This window comes from Varroa destructor, unplaced genomic scaffold, assembly GCF_002443255.2.
Source record: "Varroa destructor unplaced genomic scaffold, Vdes_3.0 BEIS01000001.1, whole genome shotgun sequence".
Classification (NCBI taxonomy): domain Eukaryota; kingdom Metazoa; phylum Arthropoda; class Arachnida; order Mesostigmata; family Varroidae; genus Varroa; species Varroa destructor.
In genome coordinates, this window is record NW_019211454.1 from 12,887,109 (window position 1) to 12,903,641 (window position 16,533).

The 16,533-nt window shown below is 41.5% G+C and overlaps 2 long non-coding RNA genes across 2 annotated transcripts in view; both read right to left on the minus strand.

Annotated features, from left to right (window-relative positions):
• Positions 1-16,533, minus strand: part of LOC147758272 (uncharacterized) — a 123,669-nt gene that overhangs the window by 30,708 nt on the left and 76,428 nt on the right. The window lies entirely within an intron of this gene.
• LOC111242970 (uncharacterized) lies at positions 1,252-10,773 on the minus strand. Its single transcript, XR_002670249.2, has 3 exons — positions 9,244-10,773; positions 3,995-4,855; positions 1,252-1,414 (listed from the first exon to the last, which is right to left on the minus strand). It is a non-coding gene; the product is annotated as an uncharacterized LOC111242970 (long non-coding RNA).

The following is a 16,533-nucleotide window of genomic DNA, read 5'->3' on the forward strand; positions in this document are numbered from 1 at the left end:
ACCATTGCAGACTACTAATGGATAAATAATAAAATAAATATAAAACGGTAAAATATAGAACGCTTGTCGTTTCCGAATCTCTATTATTTCCACTGTTTTTCTTCATAAATGTGACTGCATTAGCTATGGTGTAAACATCGATCTGTTCACCGCAAAGCAGCAAACAAGTTCATCGCTACAGAGCGCCCCATCATCGCGAACTGCTACTGCAACAAAATAAATGATTTTCATTTAGGTCTACGACAACGGCTGGGTTACATGATGACCTAGCGATCGCCATGATTCAACGAAGCCACTATCTACAGGTTCTCATTGACGTCGTTTTCCCGTATTGCCTCCGCGGCTCATTCCGACCTGTACCATTCGGCCTCTTGTGTTCTAGGGCACTGTCTATCTGTGCATTTGTCTGCGTATGTGTACGTGTTTGATAACTTGATAAATGAGAGGACATCGATTACGATACGATGCGAACTACTGCCGATCGTTTATTGGCGACGAAAGCGGCGACGAAAAAGGCGCTGTCGAGATAACGTTATCAACGGTAGACCAGCTGATTTCAGCCGTCTGATTTGGGTGGCATCTCCATTATTGATTTTGCTGTTGATACGGCTGCTGCCAACACTGCAACTGCAAAAACTGTTATGCTTAGTTCGCTAGAGGTTTTCGGCCCAGGCATCGACCCGACAAGCAGTTTTGTCGCGTTTGGTTTAAACTCTGGCTCAGCCAATAACCGTTATAAAAATGGCCTTAGGGTTGGTATATACCCAGGCATTGTATAGTGGATAGGTAGGGGTAAAGTGGACGTTAAGCGACCAGACTATAGCAGATAGTGAGAACTGAGAATCATTGGTACAGCCGTCTCACCCGCGTGCGTGTTAGATGCATCGAAAGATGTGGTGAATACAATTATGGCCACTGTATAACCAAAGATAGAACGAACCGTTGCAGCTGGGCTGACTTCGAACGAATGTTGAAAACCTATGCCAAAGAGTAAAAGTGAGGTTCAAGCAAAAAAATTAAGGCGACACAATCTATATGAATATATATATATATATATATATATATATATATATATATATATATATATGCTATTATTATCCAAGTACAAAGCACTTTTCAAGCTGTTTAAAGCACTCACTACCACTGTTAAAGATAATAGCGAAATGAAACGTTGGATTCGACATCACATCCAATAGACAGGAGATAGAGTAAGAAGCGAGAGATTTTAGGCATCAATGATTTGGTCTTTTATTGCTCTGTATGAAAAATCATCCACAAATATACTACTTTTTTGTACAATCAGAGATTGTTCGACCTGTCCAACTTTTACCGAATCCGGTTGATTTGACGCGAACGGATACCTTGTAAAACTGTTACAAATAATGAGATAATCTGGTGTGAAGATGAAGATGTCCTGTATGTTTTGCAAACAGATAGAGTGTGTCAGAAAAAAAAAAGATGAAATAAAGTTAAATTGTGTCCGAGAATCTACTAAAGGTATTTTATTCATGACTGACGTACTTCATCTTATCATCAAAACGTACTTCGTTTCTTGTTAAATTCTTGTCGCAAATAGCCATTCTAAATGAGACATTGCACAATTAAAATTAGGCGTTAATATATATAACCATGTATGTGTAATGATCTATTGACATTGATCTATTAACAGCGTGAAAGCTTTCGAGTTGAGATCTTTAGAACCAAAATGAACCGTGTACACGTTTAGTCCCAGAATCCTGTTTATTTCACTGCTTTTAACGGTCGCTGAACAACCTATTGTTTCATTATTCTTCAGTAAAGTTCAGGCAGCAAACGGAACGAAGCGATTCGTACTAGCAAGGTTTTTAGGTACCTTGCCAGTATGACAAGGAAGAAACTTCGACAAAAAACGTGTCTTTGGAAATTACACGCGAAATCAGCATTGACATCGGCAGTGTTCAAAGAAACACATCATGACGAAATAAAGACACCTGCACCCGATTCGACTTCTTGGCGTCCAGCCCCATGAGGCAATCAAATCCTTATAAATGCCGCTATGCTTCGGATTAAGTGATGTTATTGCAAGCAAATGATACCGGCTAGAGATTGTCTTACACAGCTTTAAGTATCGGAGATTTTCGTCTTCTCGCGCTTCTACCAGGAAAATGTTCACTGTTACACACATCTCAGTCTTGCTCAAGCAAAGCGGGATTACCGCTAGCGTTGCTCACTAGATTGAACAGCAGGATTAATTTACTAAGCAGAGGCTTGTCTGCGAAGGACTACCTAGCGTCTCTGTTTCACAACTTAAACCTATGTACCTAATTATCGCTGCCGCAATGTGGTAGTGCTATCGATATCGGGTACAGTATGTCTAACTTTCGTTTATGAAAAAAGGGGAGGAAGCCTAGAACTAATTTGATTTGAAGCAACAATCTCAGCGTCGACAACTCAATACTGTCAGTGCTGCTGTTATCGTCGTCACTATTATTATTGTTGCTCATGTTGTTGTTGTTGTTGACAGCCACATCGAACTGGATAGATATAAATTATTCGTTTTTTTTGCCCATTTCCCATTCTTTTTTGGTATCTCACGTTCATTCTATTTTCCGTTCTTCTGCTGGAGAGCCGCCTGGGCGTGCGCCCCTCTGCTGCTGTTAGTTCTGCACTATCGACTAAGCATCAGCTTAAAGAGCCACAGCGCTGTCATCATCTCCCTCGGTTTTCGCCGGCCTCAGAGCTCCGCTCGATGGCGGGCGCCTGTCGTCACCCACTTTCCCTATTTTCTCTCAAATGTTCGTCGCTCAACCGCTCTCTTCCGGGCTTACCACCTCTAGTCGACCGTTCTTCCAATGGCCAATGCACTGCGCACCATCATTGACGTAGCCCCCTGTTTCTTCTTCTTGTTCAGGCCCGCGATGAGAGAGAATCGTAAATCTTCATCAAAATAGTTGCTCTCAAACGGAGCGAAACGTACGAACCATCATATTTTATCCTCCTGTCGCGTCATGCCTGCCGTATCGTTACGGGCGCAGGCCATCGCGGTGCCAACGCCGCTGCCATGTTCGCTGGCAGCAGGTACAGAACAGCTCCGCTGCCATTTAAACATGTACAGTAAGTATTTATATAGAGAAAAGAAAAACCAACGGTTCAACGACGAGCGGTTCGCGCCCATAGAGCATACAGCCACTGAATAGGAACACTGTTGGCGATTACGCTGTTCATTGGGTAAACTTTAACAGGAAGAGAGATGATGTTAGAAGCGGCTGAATGGGCCAGAGCAGGTGAACTTGCTGTCTAAGTTCGTGCCTCCTAATGAACAGGCGAAATCTCAAACAAACGCGAGGGGCAAAAAATACGATGTAGTAGATTTGCGGAAAAGGAATAAAGGAAATGAGACGTTATGGTCGTGTAGAAGATTTAGGTTGACCAGATAAGCAGAGGAATCTCATCATTGTGGGGGAATGGGAGAGGTCTATTGAATCGACTGTAGAGCCGATTGCGAGAGCTACATACGCATAAATGACCGAACTGCTGTTGTATCATTCGTTGATAAAATCACCTAAAACGAGGCTTTTTGCGCCGTCAATATATGTTGCTCGTCTACATGTGCTGGAATAGCACTACGCGTAAGTTGTCAACCCAACATGTTAACGACGGTGGCCTTTCCTTCATACTGTAGCCATGCCGTATCTCACCGTGGAGCAGGGAACAAGACTAAATAATGATGTTAAAAGAACAGAAACTGGCTGGTAACGACTAACGTCAATATATAAAGCTGTTTTTACTGTTTGTTCTAATTATATTAGGTAGTCATAGGAATGACTCTTTTTGTATTCGCTTTCTTAGATACAGTTTATATCTGATTGATAAAATGAAGTATCACGGCACCGTACGGCGATATCGGGATTCACTATATGCCATAATTATCATTTCGGTAGCCCTCGGTCAGTTAGCATACTTGACTTGGTGATTAGCTCAGATAAGCAACCCTTTTTCTGTAAATATTACTAACCTTCATCTTAGAGAAAACGAACGTTTTCGATGGTAGTAGCCCGGCTTGTTCATTATTCTAAAACATGAACCGAATCTGATTTACTCCCCCCTTGATGGACTCCCAATCAAGGTTTAAGTATACCCTATTCAGTTCAAACCCAACTCATAATTTTTTCAGCAGTTTTTTTCAATGACGTCCGGTTAGTAAATTGTCGACAAAAAATTGCAGCCCATTTTTCAATTTGTGCGCTCCTCCTCCTCATGAGCCGTGAGCTTCTTATTGTGTTTTTCAGCCTTAATATAATAGATATTTGCACCAACTTATTCGTAGACGGTAACAATTTTATTCCGGTGGAAAATTTGACGGTGCTGCCTTACAAGCAATACGTCCCATTGCGTTGTCTGCATGCGTGTGCTCTATGTGGGTTGTTTGTACCTCGTTCTCGGTTTGATGATGTTATCATCTGACAGGTACCGAAATCCATGAGAGGGCGGCAAATGGGGCTGGCTTTTCCTTCATACGCCCATATACCCGCACAACAACAGCAGCAGCACAGCGTCTACGAAAGTATTTATTTGGCGTGTCTAAAGAAAGCGATCGATTAATCGCGGCCTCCATTTTAAAATTCTATCATATTATATTGAGGAGCTTGAAATTCTACGTTTACTCAATTCGATTTAGGTACTTCAACATGTCCTAGCACAGTTCCATTGCTAGAACCAACTGCAGTGATCGCCGTTCCGAAATATAATGTAAATGTATAGTTATCGTTCTGTTGGTCTCCATTCAATGAAAACGACAAGGACCTTTGCAACGTTCGATCAGTTACCTACTCGATTGTGTGCTTCAGAGGGTGGATGCTTCAGATGCGAAAGGATCCTGAAAGAAAGTCAATCCCGAAACGGTATACAAGACATAAGCATACAATTCATAATGAACTTATATATATATATATGTCATACATGTCATGTAATACAGAAGATAGCGACCTTGGTTTAATTCAACGTTCGGACACTCAATTCCTTCCGATACGTAGTAGCAACAGCCATGCAACAAATCAAACTATGATCGTACGTACTTAATAATAAAATGACGAACCCACAATCGATTCGAGCGAAAGAAGTTCAGTAGAATAATTAATTGAGCGGTAGCTGTTATAGAATCGTATTTGAAACGTTGCCCATAGTAACTCTATCGGTGAAGTACGCCTACCCATTGGGTCTGCACTTTTCACCCTTAGCCCCACTTCGCGACTGTCGGTACGACCAGACATTAAATGAGTGCTTGCAGTATTGTGGTGCGGAATATCAGCGGGCGACGTTCTGTTTCAGCGTTTGTACGAGCGTTTAGTTCTAAGAGTGGTCAACCTGTATCTGTCTGTGTCCGTAGTCCCATTGTGTCGACAGCAGCGGGAGCAGAAAGAAACTTGTCTATCAGTGACTAATCCAGCAGTAAAAGAAACGCTTTTCGGGGCATCCATTCAGCTTATGATAAATCACAGCAGATTAGCATTGTCACACGCGAACCCTCTCCGAAAGGTGTTGCTTCCCTGGAATATCCGTGACACGCGATTCTATTGTATAATGGAAGCAGTCGTATTGACTCTCCCGTCTGATAGGAGCGGCTGGCTAAATTTAGCCGTCCGGCCGTATCCGACCAGGAACCCGTGTGGATATGGAGTCGGATCGAAATAACGCTTAGCGGGAACGATGACGGTCGTGGGAACCGGTAGCGTAGATGTTTTGCGGAGTTCTGCAGGTCTATCAGGACTGTAGCCTCTATTAGGATAATAGTGAGCGCCTACGCCGAAATGGATAAGGAGATGGACTGCAAAAGAGTCAAATGGCTTGTTGTTGTCTCCTCATAGATTAAGCTAGCCGATCAGTAACGATGGCGACAATTTTTTGGGCCGAAGTGGGGTTATCGAAATGACGGGATTGCCATAATTTGTTGCTATAGCCCGAGATACGTCATAACGCTCCTGACGTCCGGATACACATGAGATTTTTATAGATAGGGGGAGAAGTGATTTATTTCACGTCCGATTTGAGTCAGAAAACAATTATGCCATCTTTGTTAGCCAGTACATCAGATTAGGTAGGTTCTCTTTATTGAGCTTCTATGTTTGCTATATTTCTTCATATTTAATTAGAGAAGCACAACAATTGTGAGTCCATAAATCTAACTCACAGATTTAAGCATTGCCGAAGCTCTTTTTCTTTGAGGCCAGTTCTAGTCACAGCTGGTTCAATAGGCCTCTTCATACGTTCTTTAATTCTGCCACAGATTATTGCCTCTCGTCAAGTTAAATGCTGTCAAGTTTCTGCTCTACCCGGTCCGTACTAGCACCATAAATCTACGGGATGCGTATGAATGCTCAAAAATTGTCGTGCCTTTTATACGCAGATCGTTTTCTACCTTCCGCCGTTTATCTCGTTGGAAACAAAAGCATAGAATAGAAAACGGTATGACGACGTCAGGCGGACGAGGCTTGTCTGAAAGGGGGATTTCACGATGTTCAAGCGACAGAGCCGCTTATGTATATATTATGAGAGCAGACAAATTAGCCTCGCGCTGAAAGGGTATATCGCGTTGAGTTTTACCCACGCCTCCGTTATTTGTCTTCAGTGAGTCTTCTAACACGAAGGTCTTTTTGCGCATTTCTAGGATAATATAGAATAGTATGTATAATTGTAGTCGCGGTACTATTATGCACTTGTATCGCATTCAATTGTGATTCGTATCGCCCCAACGTTGCATTAGGCCAACATCACAAAAAAGTTGTCGCCGTACCGTTTTGCTAATGCTAACAATGCCGATGCATTACTTTGGTTGTTGTTGCCATCGGTGGCCTTCAGTTCTCCTGTAGAGGCGTTAAACACAACTGCATATCATATTTGATGGATAATTGTTATATGGAAAATTTATGGTTCCGTTTATATGCTGAGTTGCAGTTCGTTCGCTCGACGTTGGTCGTCTCACAGCCGACAAAACAAGAATAGATTAGATACGCGGCAGCAGGCGTTGATATATCTGGATAGCGTCCAAAGGAAACTGCCGACCCGTAGACACGCATCTAGGGTAGCAGTAACTTGCCTCGACTGCATAGTTCAACGCATCACACTGACGTTAAACGTATTCCCTGTGACGGCCGGTCCCTAAATAGAATTATTGTTTTTATTACCTTGTTATATATTGTTACACATCTGAGCTCGCAAAGATTGTTTCGTTCACATGCGTTGATTGGCGATGTTAGACGTTGAACGCAAGATATCATTATAGCAGAGTGGTGATGATGCTCAAGAAGCAGTGGCCAGATCAGCAAAAGCTTTCATTGTGCTGCTCAGAGACAATGATGTGTATGTTTGTCGGGGTATCGCTGTGCGATGAAGGGTAGATAAATGGGTGTAAAATTGATTCCATGGTGGTTGTGTTTGAAAATCGGCAGAGACGAAGGCTTCTGTTCCCAAATGGCGCCCGCAGGAGCCATTCTTCGAGGGTCTTCGATCTAATCATAACCGCTGTCGTTATTATCTTCGATTTTGTTGCTTTTGTTGTTGTCGATGTTGTTGGTGTAGCAATTTGATACCATGCAGATCCAGGCTCATCTGATACAGTATAATAACTCCATTTAAATCGATATGCTTAGCTATTATCTAGGGCAGAATAACAAAACGATCTGTTATGTACAACAATAGATCATTCATGCAAAAAATAATAATTATTAAGTAAAATTAATTAATTAATTAATAACGAATTACTAATAAGGTTGTGTTCATAAAACAATCGTTATCAGAGATGAAGTTTAACTTATTGTATCTAGTAATTTATCTTCTGTAACTGAAATCATCATTTAACTTCTTACAACGCCAGCATTTGAAAGATCAATAGCTGGCACTGTAACATTCACTGTATCTATATAAAAGACACGGGTTTATAATTTTTTCTATTTATCTTAATTCGACTGAGCCTTCAGCATTGTGTACCCTTATCAGGACTGAATAGCCAGCTTCATGTAATTCTAAATAGATTTTAATCAGCTCTTAACGATAGTTGTTGCCTGCGAATTTCTATGTGGGTCCTGAATATAATGAACGTTATTTTATACGTAAGCGTAACGTATATTGACGTATTAAGTGTATTAAGCGTAACGTTAATATTAACAACGTACTGTAACAACAGGGCCTCGATATTTTCATACATCTTCGAAAGTATTTAGATCGATAAAGCCCTAAAGCACTGACTGTTTTCTACAGTTGATTTAGTTTTTTTCACCGACACGACTCAGTGACAGGGCTCATAAAGGTTCAATTCGGTAGACAGCAAGGAAATTATGGAAGCCGAGAACTACGTAGATTGCAACGCTACCATCGGCTCCCATACCTCCATCTTACCACAAAGACAACAACATCTCTCTCTCTCTCCCTCTCTCTCTCTCACTAAGCTCACGTTTTTGAGATAACCTTTCAAGAGCGCCATTTTTGATACTTAAAATTCGGCAGAGAAAGAATAGGGTAGGAGGCCGTGGGGGCCATTGATTCCTTCATCAGAATGCCTCTTGCACAGAATTTACTTGACGATATAGAATCGTGAAGCAACTTCGACGGCGATTTCTTAATACAGCCATCTATTCTATACGTGTCCTAAGGGCAAACGTCGTTTATAATTGTTATGAGTATCGCTTAATCATTCGGCGAAGATACGCCTTGCCTTTTCTGCTGGTCCGGACGACCGGTGACTACAAGCTCGTACTACAATATGTTAGTTCTGTCCAACGAAGCGGATAAATAATTGTTCGGACGCCCATAATAATAACAACGATAACAACAAGCTCGGCGGCAATATGAAAATAATTACCGGAGCAGTGTATGTTGTATGTCCTAAAAATCTATATTGTCCTATCATCTGATCCTAATTAGTCAAGAAATTTTGCCGTGTCGGATACAAATTGAATTATAGTGTTCGTTTGTAGTGAGCGGTGCCACCGGCCATCTATTGTGTGTCACATAATTGATCACTTCAACAATGAACAAACCAGATTTAATGCTGGGACCGTAGGTTACTTCATTAATATTGCCACTATTGGTTTCAACAAATAGTAGACCCTATATGGGATGATAGTACATATGTATGTCTTTTCTTTAATTCTGTTCAAGAGTGATCCTCGTCGCCCACTAATTAGCCGCGTCACTGTAAATCCGTACGGAACCTTTGCGATCTATCAGCCGCCACTAGCCCTGAAGTTCTACAAGATGAATTATACTCACCCAATGGAATAATCGCTGCAAATAAATGCTCGAAATTCTGTCGTTGTCTGAACTCGCAGTTTTAGCAGGTCGTATAAGTTAGCCAGATCTGGCGTATGCGCGGTCCACTGCTTCATCGATTTCGTTTTCTAAGCAAGATAACTTCTATACGTGTGTCCTACCTATAAAGAAAGACTGTGGCTAACCTCATATTCAACTGCGGGAAAATCCTTTTCTGCACCATGCTCACATCGAACGAAAGCTGTTTTCTGCCCAATTTTATGTTGATATGAGCTTTCCGTCCCATGGTATAATACCGTTACTTTGGGCAGTTGTATTTGTTTCGACGCTCGATTATTAACAATACATAAGTGTCAATACCGGAATTGCGTGTGTTATCTCGATCTAGTAGTGTCCTTTAAGAGGGACGTGTGTACCAAAAATGGACGTAAAGTTTTTCGCTCGAAGCGAGCCGCAAACGTGTCCGACGAAGCTGTCCGGTTTCCTACATTACTTATCGCTAGAAGTTTTGAAAAATTGTGTTTTGCCTGTCTTGCAAATGAAAATCGCTTGGAGTGGACGAATACTGGCAGACTGAAAGTTTGAAAGGTGGTGCCCCTTTTCCTGCGGCGACCTAACGAGCATCAATGTCGCAGTCAGAGCAAAAGTAGGCTGAAGTAGCAGGCCATCTCAGTTAGCTTGCGTCGAAGTGCCGCGTAGGCCAAATAGTACAAATAGGCGGATGGTCAGGGCTTCATTGATTTGCCAACGACGCTAGGTAATCGAACGTGGCAATATGGAAGTGATGAACAAAGCCTTTATTTGCTGCGAACCTTTCGAAGTAGTCGTTTGCCGTTTGGCTATAGAGAACATTTCAGAAAGTCTTGCCGAAAAGAACGCGCACAAGAGAGGCTATACAGATAGAAAAACAAGCAGCTATAAAAGTTCAAAGACAAATTGATATATAGATTCGACGAATATGCGTGTACATATACTACTGGATTGCTGCCTTTGTTGGGATTCGAGTTGTCCCGAGTGAGATTTTCTGCTTCGAGTTGGCCTTAGGCCAAAATCAAATAGGCAAAAGCAAAGAACGAATGCAAGCTTCTACTTTCAGGCGCACTGATAGTCATGACGAGCCGTGATATATACGTACATATTTCGACGATTATACGATAGGGTGGTGCGTCCAAATTGCGAAAAACTTTGACAGACTGTTTGTCGTGACGGGCATACGTACGCACGTTCGTATCCCACTCCCGGTATCAGATGAAACCCAATTTTTTTTTTATAATAAACAAACCAACTTGTTTTGGCGAATCGCGGTGCGCCACTTTCGGGATTCGAGCAAAGATTAACTATTATACTATCTTCCCGCGCCGTACGAAGTTCGAAAATGATTGAAGATTTTTTTATCTCGAAAGCGATGCTCTACATCATTGTTACCCTTCGTGCGATTTTTAATAGTCCAGAAAAGACTCTTAAAATAAACTAGCGGACTATGAATAAGTTTGAGATTTAAACGACTTAAAAAAATTAATCAAAATGATGAAAAAAACAAAAGGACATTTTTAATAAACCGGGATACCGATGCAGGCTTAACATTCGTGTTGGAGAAGAGAATATTACTTGCTAATAAGGTTATCCAGACAAGCTCCAACAATTAGCCTTTTTTAAAACCTTTTGTGCCTTTTTGGACCTTTTAAACATTAGAAAATGTTTTGAGTTTTCGGGACTTTCGACCTATCTATCGAAAATTTAATTCTGCTAAAATTTTTTTACGCTTTAGCGATACTTTAAGCAGTTCAAGCGTACCAATATTTTATATTATATAAAAATATATATATATATAAAAAGAAATATTTTGAAAATTTAAGGAACTGTAACTGTAGTAAATGCTAGTCACATTGGATAAATACGAGCTTCAAAAATGACGCCTCTGGTCAACGCAGGGTACTATATTATATTGGATAGATACAGTGTCTTAATAATAACAAGCATGGAGGATTCTAAATTTAAACGTAACACTTTGTATATCATACGATAGTAAAAAGGATTACTATCTAGGAGTTTTTTTTGGCTTACTAAGATGTTACCATCCTGGAAGCGTGACGAACATATCTAGTAGCTACTTTTATCCGTTTTAGGAAAAATGATCATATTATTTGTATATTATCGTTTGGTGCTGTATAGATTTGGTGCTAACAAGCAAATGCTTATTTATCATAAATCATTTTCCGGTTAAAAATGATACAAAAAATTCCACCCAATGATATCAATGTCCTACATAAATAATATATTCATAGAGTAACATCAGCTAAAACAGGAACATGTTACTAACCTTCACGTACACCGTTCTAGTACCATCTATTTTTATACAGATTATTTTGCATTTCAGCCACCAGCTAGCACCATGATCTCATTCAGTTGGCAGGAGACGCTATATGTACTGCTGCTCTGAAAGAAATCCGCTCTTTGTCATACGTTGAGTAGCACCATTGCCACGAACGACGCCATTGTTGCCTTTGCTCAAATCTGTAAAGTGCCATAAATGATACCGTACTTTATGTGACTATACCTATGCCCGAAACATTGGCTTTGTGTTCGTGTTTCTGGTGTGGGAGGGTCGTTACCAGACAGACGATTTGCCATTGATTGCAAATTATGTTGAAATGAAATATCCAAGCCGACCATTGTTAGTAATTGAGTTGTAGCGGCACTATTGCGGCATGTAGCAGCAGCATAGGCCAGAGAGCCATTGCCGCACTACACAAATGCATATACTCATACGTCGGGTGAAACCTGTAATAAGATGGCTATACGTATAAGCGTTGGCATCGACCAGCTAGATAGACATGCCGTTTGGATGAGTGATTTGTGTACGTTGATTCGAATACGCGTTCATCGTATAGTCTTCATACATCCTCATCTATTTTCGCCGGCTAACGATAGGGATGACGCGGTCGCCTTGGTCACTTCGGCTAGGATGAAGATAATGGCGACTACGACGACGAAGGCAGCTATTGCGAGCAACAAACGCTGTACGCACACACTTATCACGGTAATGCTATACAATGTCCTAGTCACTTCGGTAGCCGCGATGACATTTTGCGGTTGGTAGGAGTCGTACCAGATAGTGATGCTGACGTTGTAGCACCGCTGGCGTGAAATAGAAAAATAAATCATTCGATAAAATTATCGCTAAATAACATCCGCTTGACTGACGCTTGTCGGCGCTACATTGGCGTTGTACGGCAGTGCTGTTATCGTTGTGGCTGTGACAGCTGGTTTCAAACGGTGATGACTATAGAAAGGTATCATCATAACAGCAGCAGTAAACGGTTTATCAAGCTTCATCGATCATCTCCTTAAAAAGCTCATGTAGCCTTACACACGAAGACCAGCCCCATGTGTTTGTATAATGCCCCGAACGTATTTGTCATCTTATTATCGTTAACATCATCATCTAATCTGTGTGCGTGTCATCTGGAGAAGGATAAATAGAGGACGGAGCAAGCCGAAAGTTGTATGATTTTATTTATATGAGTAATTAGTTCGGAGGCTTTCGTCCTTTGATTGTTGCTACATGGATGCTTCGCACTGTAAATACATAGATGTTTTTCCGAGTCCTCTCTTACGTTCAATAGCATGCCGAGAGTAGTGGCAAAAGCTGTTGCTGTACGGAATTCCTTGTACGGTAACGCTTCGGCTGACGCTGGCGGCCTTGAAACAACATATAGGCAGATACAAGCTTATTAGCAGCAGTCGCACTACAATGTTAATGTTGACAAATTAGCTTTCCCCGCACCCCGTATGTCGGCGGCAGAATTGACGATGAAATCAAGCGGAAAAAAATGGCGCAAAAATTCAAATAGGAGCAGAGCGCAGAGGATTCACTGGTAAACACTCATGTACAGCCGTAAAACTGCTTTGTTTATCTATTTGAGAATGCTCAGGCAACGATGAAGCCCCGGAACGACCTGGGACAGCTGAAATACGTCAGAGCCGATTGCACAACGAAGAGTAATGGTGTAAAATTACTTTTTGGGAAAAAGAACGATAATCAATTTCTCCGTGTTGAACCGTGATTGAAGACGAGAAATATTAAGAGCCGTTCTCTTGAATTGGTACCTTGTTGTGTTTAATCTTAAACCGAAAAATTACAGCTCCGTAAATAGGAACCAGTGATAAAATGTCGCAGACGCGTCATTTTGCGATATTGTCAGCGAAAACTCGTAACTGTATCGTGGTTAAGGAGTAACTTAGACTTGGCTTTTTCGTGACTATGATGATCAAAGTAGAAGTAAGAAACGCTATGATGTGTAAACCGATTATGAGGGCTGACGTCAGCCAGCGCGGCGCTATCTATAGCAGTAGATTTGTAAGGGCGATTTTGCCCCTTCTGTAACTACTCTGTTAACGCGTTTCCATTTTCGCGTTATTCTTTGAAGTGCGATCGGAGCCATTGCGTCATAGACGTCTTAGCCAATCTATATAGTAGTTAAGCGCTGCGGTATCCGTTTCTGGTGGGTTATTATAAACAAAAAGCCATATATGAGATTGCAGGGTGCCGTCATCCATGCGCTTTACACTAGTCAAAGTATAACTCCACATTCATTTCAAATTTCAATAAACTCTCTCGTCCTATGGGTGTTCTTCTAGAATTGTTTCAAGATACTCCAGTTATATGTTGGCAATGTAAGAGTCAAATGTAGGTAATGCATTAACTCTTTATCGCCGGCGAGGTTATCAAATAAAACAGATCCTGTATAGGCTGTTTCGTAATACCACAATCTAGCACGTCTTAGCTCAGCCTGGCTAGAGGCAAAATGTATTTAGGGTGGCTTGCGAATAGCATGCAAGGACTATTCAGACGGTATCGACCAGGGGCAGGTCGCCGTTTTCGCCATGCTTCACTGGTCATCTGACAAATGCTTTATTAATTATCGCTGGAAAGATCAGCCATGGTAGATAGCTTGGTTCAGCGAAGTTTCATCAGACTCAATAACAGCAGTGTCGTTATGGCCGCACCAGTGAGATATTACTATCACATTATAGGATAATGCTACACACTTAATAGTCACATGGATAATGGCAGAAACGATGGATTCAAATGCCTTGTTCAATGTTTACGTTCTGCCTTCTTTGACACCGGCGCCGTCGAAGAGTCTACGGCCTAGCTCCCAATACGTCCCGTTGTCGCTACCCCTCCATGAATAAGATCGAGGTTGGCGTTTACTGGTGTTGGCTTACCTGGTTACATTACAACGCTGCTAAGTTTCTAATCGTTTGCCAGAAATTCATTGCTTGTTTAGTTGTTAAGCGTTGCGATATTTCTATATAGTTGGTCAGACGATGTGACGCGAACATGACTCGTGTCGTGTTGGTCACGCCGCGCGTGTCCTCTGGCGCAACTAGCTGCCTGATTGTCGAACTTTCCTGACAGCAGAAGGCGTACTGAACGGATCGACCGTAGAAGGCTTATGGCCACGCGGTCCCGCTAGTAGACACATTTATTGAATCAACAATGAATATAAATGAGCGGTGACGTTGAAACGATGTCTATTATAGCGTTCTCACACCGCCAAGTGCCGCTGAATCGGCTATGCCAACATTTAGTCGATTGTCAGCTATCATAGAACGGATGTTTACTGGATCAGTGGGTGAAAACAGTTATTCGGACATGCTGCTCGTAACAGACATTAGTACACGACTCGTTTTTTCTCCCCGCCTTTCTTTTTTTGGGGCGTAGAGGTGTTCACGTACTAGAATCACATGGACGTCACGCAACGCATACATGCCGACTGATTGATTAGTAGTTAGTTACAGTTTGCGCTATCACAAGATATTATGAGACCTGTTTAATTTTAGTTGAGCAAAAAGGTGCTACTTTTTACGCCGTCTTCACTAAATCGATTGGTAAATGGGCAGCGTCTCACATCGAGAATTCCGCTACAGCCGCTTCTACAATACGGAAAAATTCGCTTTATCCGTTACCGCACTGATTGGATCGCTTTGAATTCCCGCAGAATCACCGTTCGCCGACATATATATCATTATGTTAGACTATGCACGCCTCCAACAACTGAGTTCGAAATAGATCGCGTACACATTTGTCAATGGCACGGTGCCACGTAGCTGGATCATCCATTGAAGCTCTGCGACAGACACATCTTGCCGATCTAGAGCTTCTCCGGATGACAATTTCTGTTGTTTTTCTCGTATCTGAATTAGTCATTATCCTAATGATGATGATTATTTCTAATGGCTTAAGTCACGCTTGCTCTTGACGATCGCGTGTCATTGTGACACTTGAAGGTGTACCTCTTCTCAATGCTACCGCGTTCGTTGGACCAGCGTTAAGTTGTCGAGCCTCAATTAGTTCAAGCCAAATAAATACACTTAATCTGAGGTAGCGGATTCGGATCGGAGTAGTATTGCTTCTATGCCGAGCTCTTGTAAATCGACTAAGCCAACGGTTCTAACTAACCAGATTCTAAGACGGCTCCTTCTAACAACGATGACAACAATAGTTCGTTAGAAGACTACGATAGTAAAAAGAAGAGGCACGTCTTTCAGTCTATAATATATATTTGTGAAGAGCAAAACTTTCTTATTTATTTTAGCAGTTATTTGATTTTAGTTATAGACAAATAAATAATTAACATTTAAATGGCTGTGCATCCGTGTACGGGTGTTTCAAAACCAATAAACGACAAATCTACGCGGGAAGACAACCAGTAGCGGTAAATGGCAAAGAGACGTTTTTTTTTTTTTGCGAAGCCATATCTTCCTGATCGATGGCTTAAGGTACCGCTGGAACAACGATTGAAAATAGCGTGGTCATAGTTACATCAGACTGCTTCGTTAGATCGAGGCCAATTACCGTATTTCCAGCCACAGAACGAAAACTAACCACCGAAAGAAACAGGTTAACAAGTGGCAACCATTATATATATTGCTTCATTCTAGGGTACCTCCTACTATAGTAACAATTAGCACTATTGAATAAGTAATCACAACTGAGGAACAAACAAAAACAACTATACTATCTAGCATCGCTCCGGAAAATTATGGCTCAATCCGTCTGTAAACTTTTGGTAGAGAGTAATAATTCCGAGAAATATTATAAATGTGTAGCGTTCATACACTCGACAATGATCCTATATAGTAATCGAGTAAAAAAAAAAAAAAAACAGCACAGATTTCGCACGATACAGGCGACGGTAGAGGTGCGATATTTGTACTATGAAAGGCAAATGACAAGGCAATGGGATGAAGTGGTGATGTTTATCATTTGTCAAGATGTCA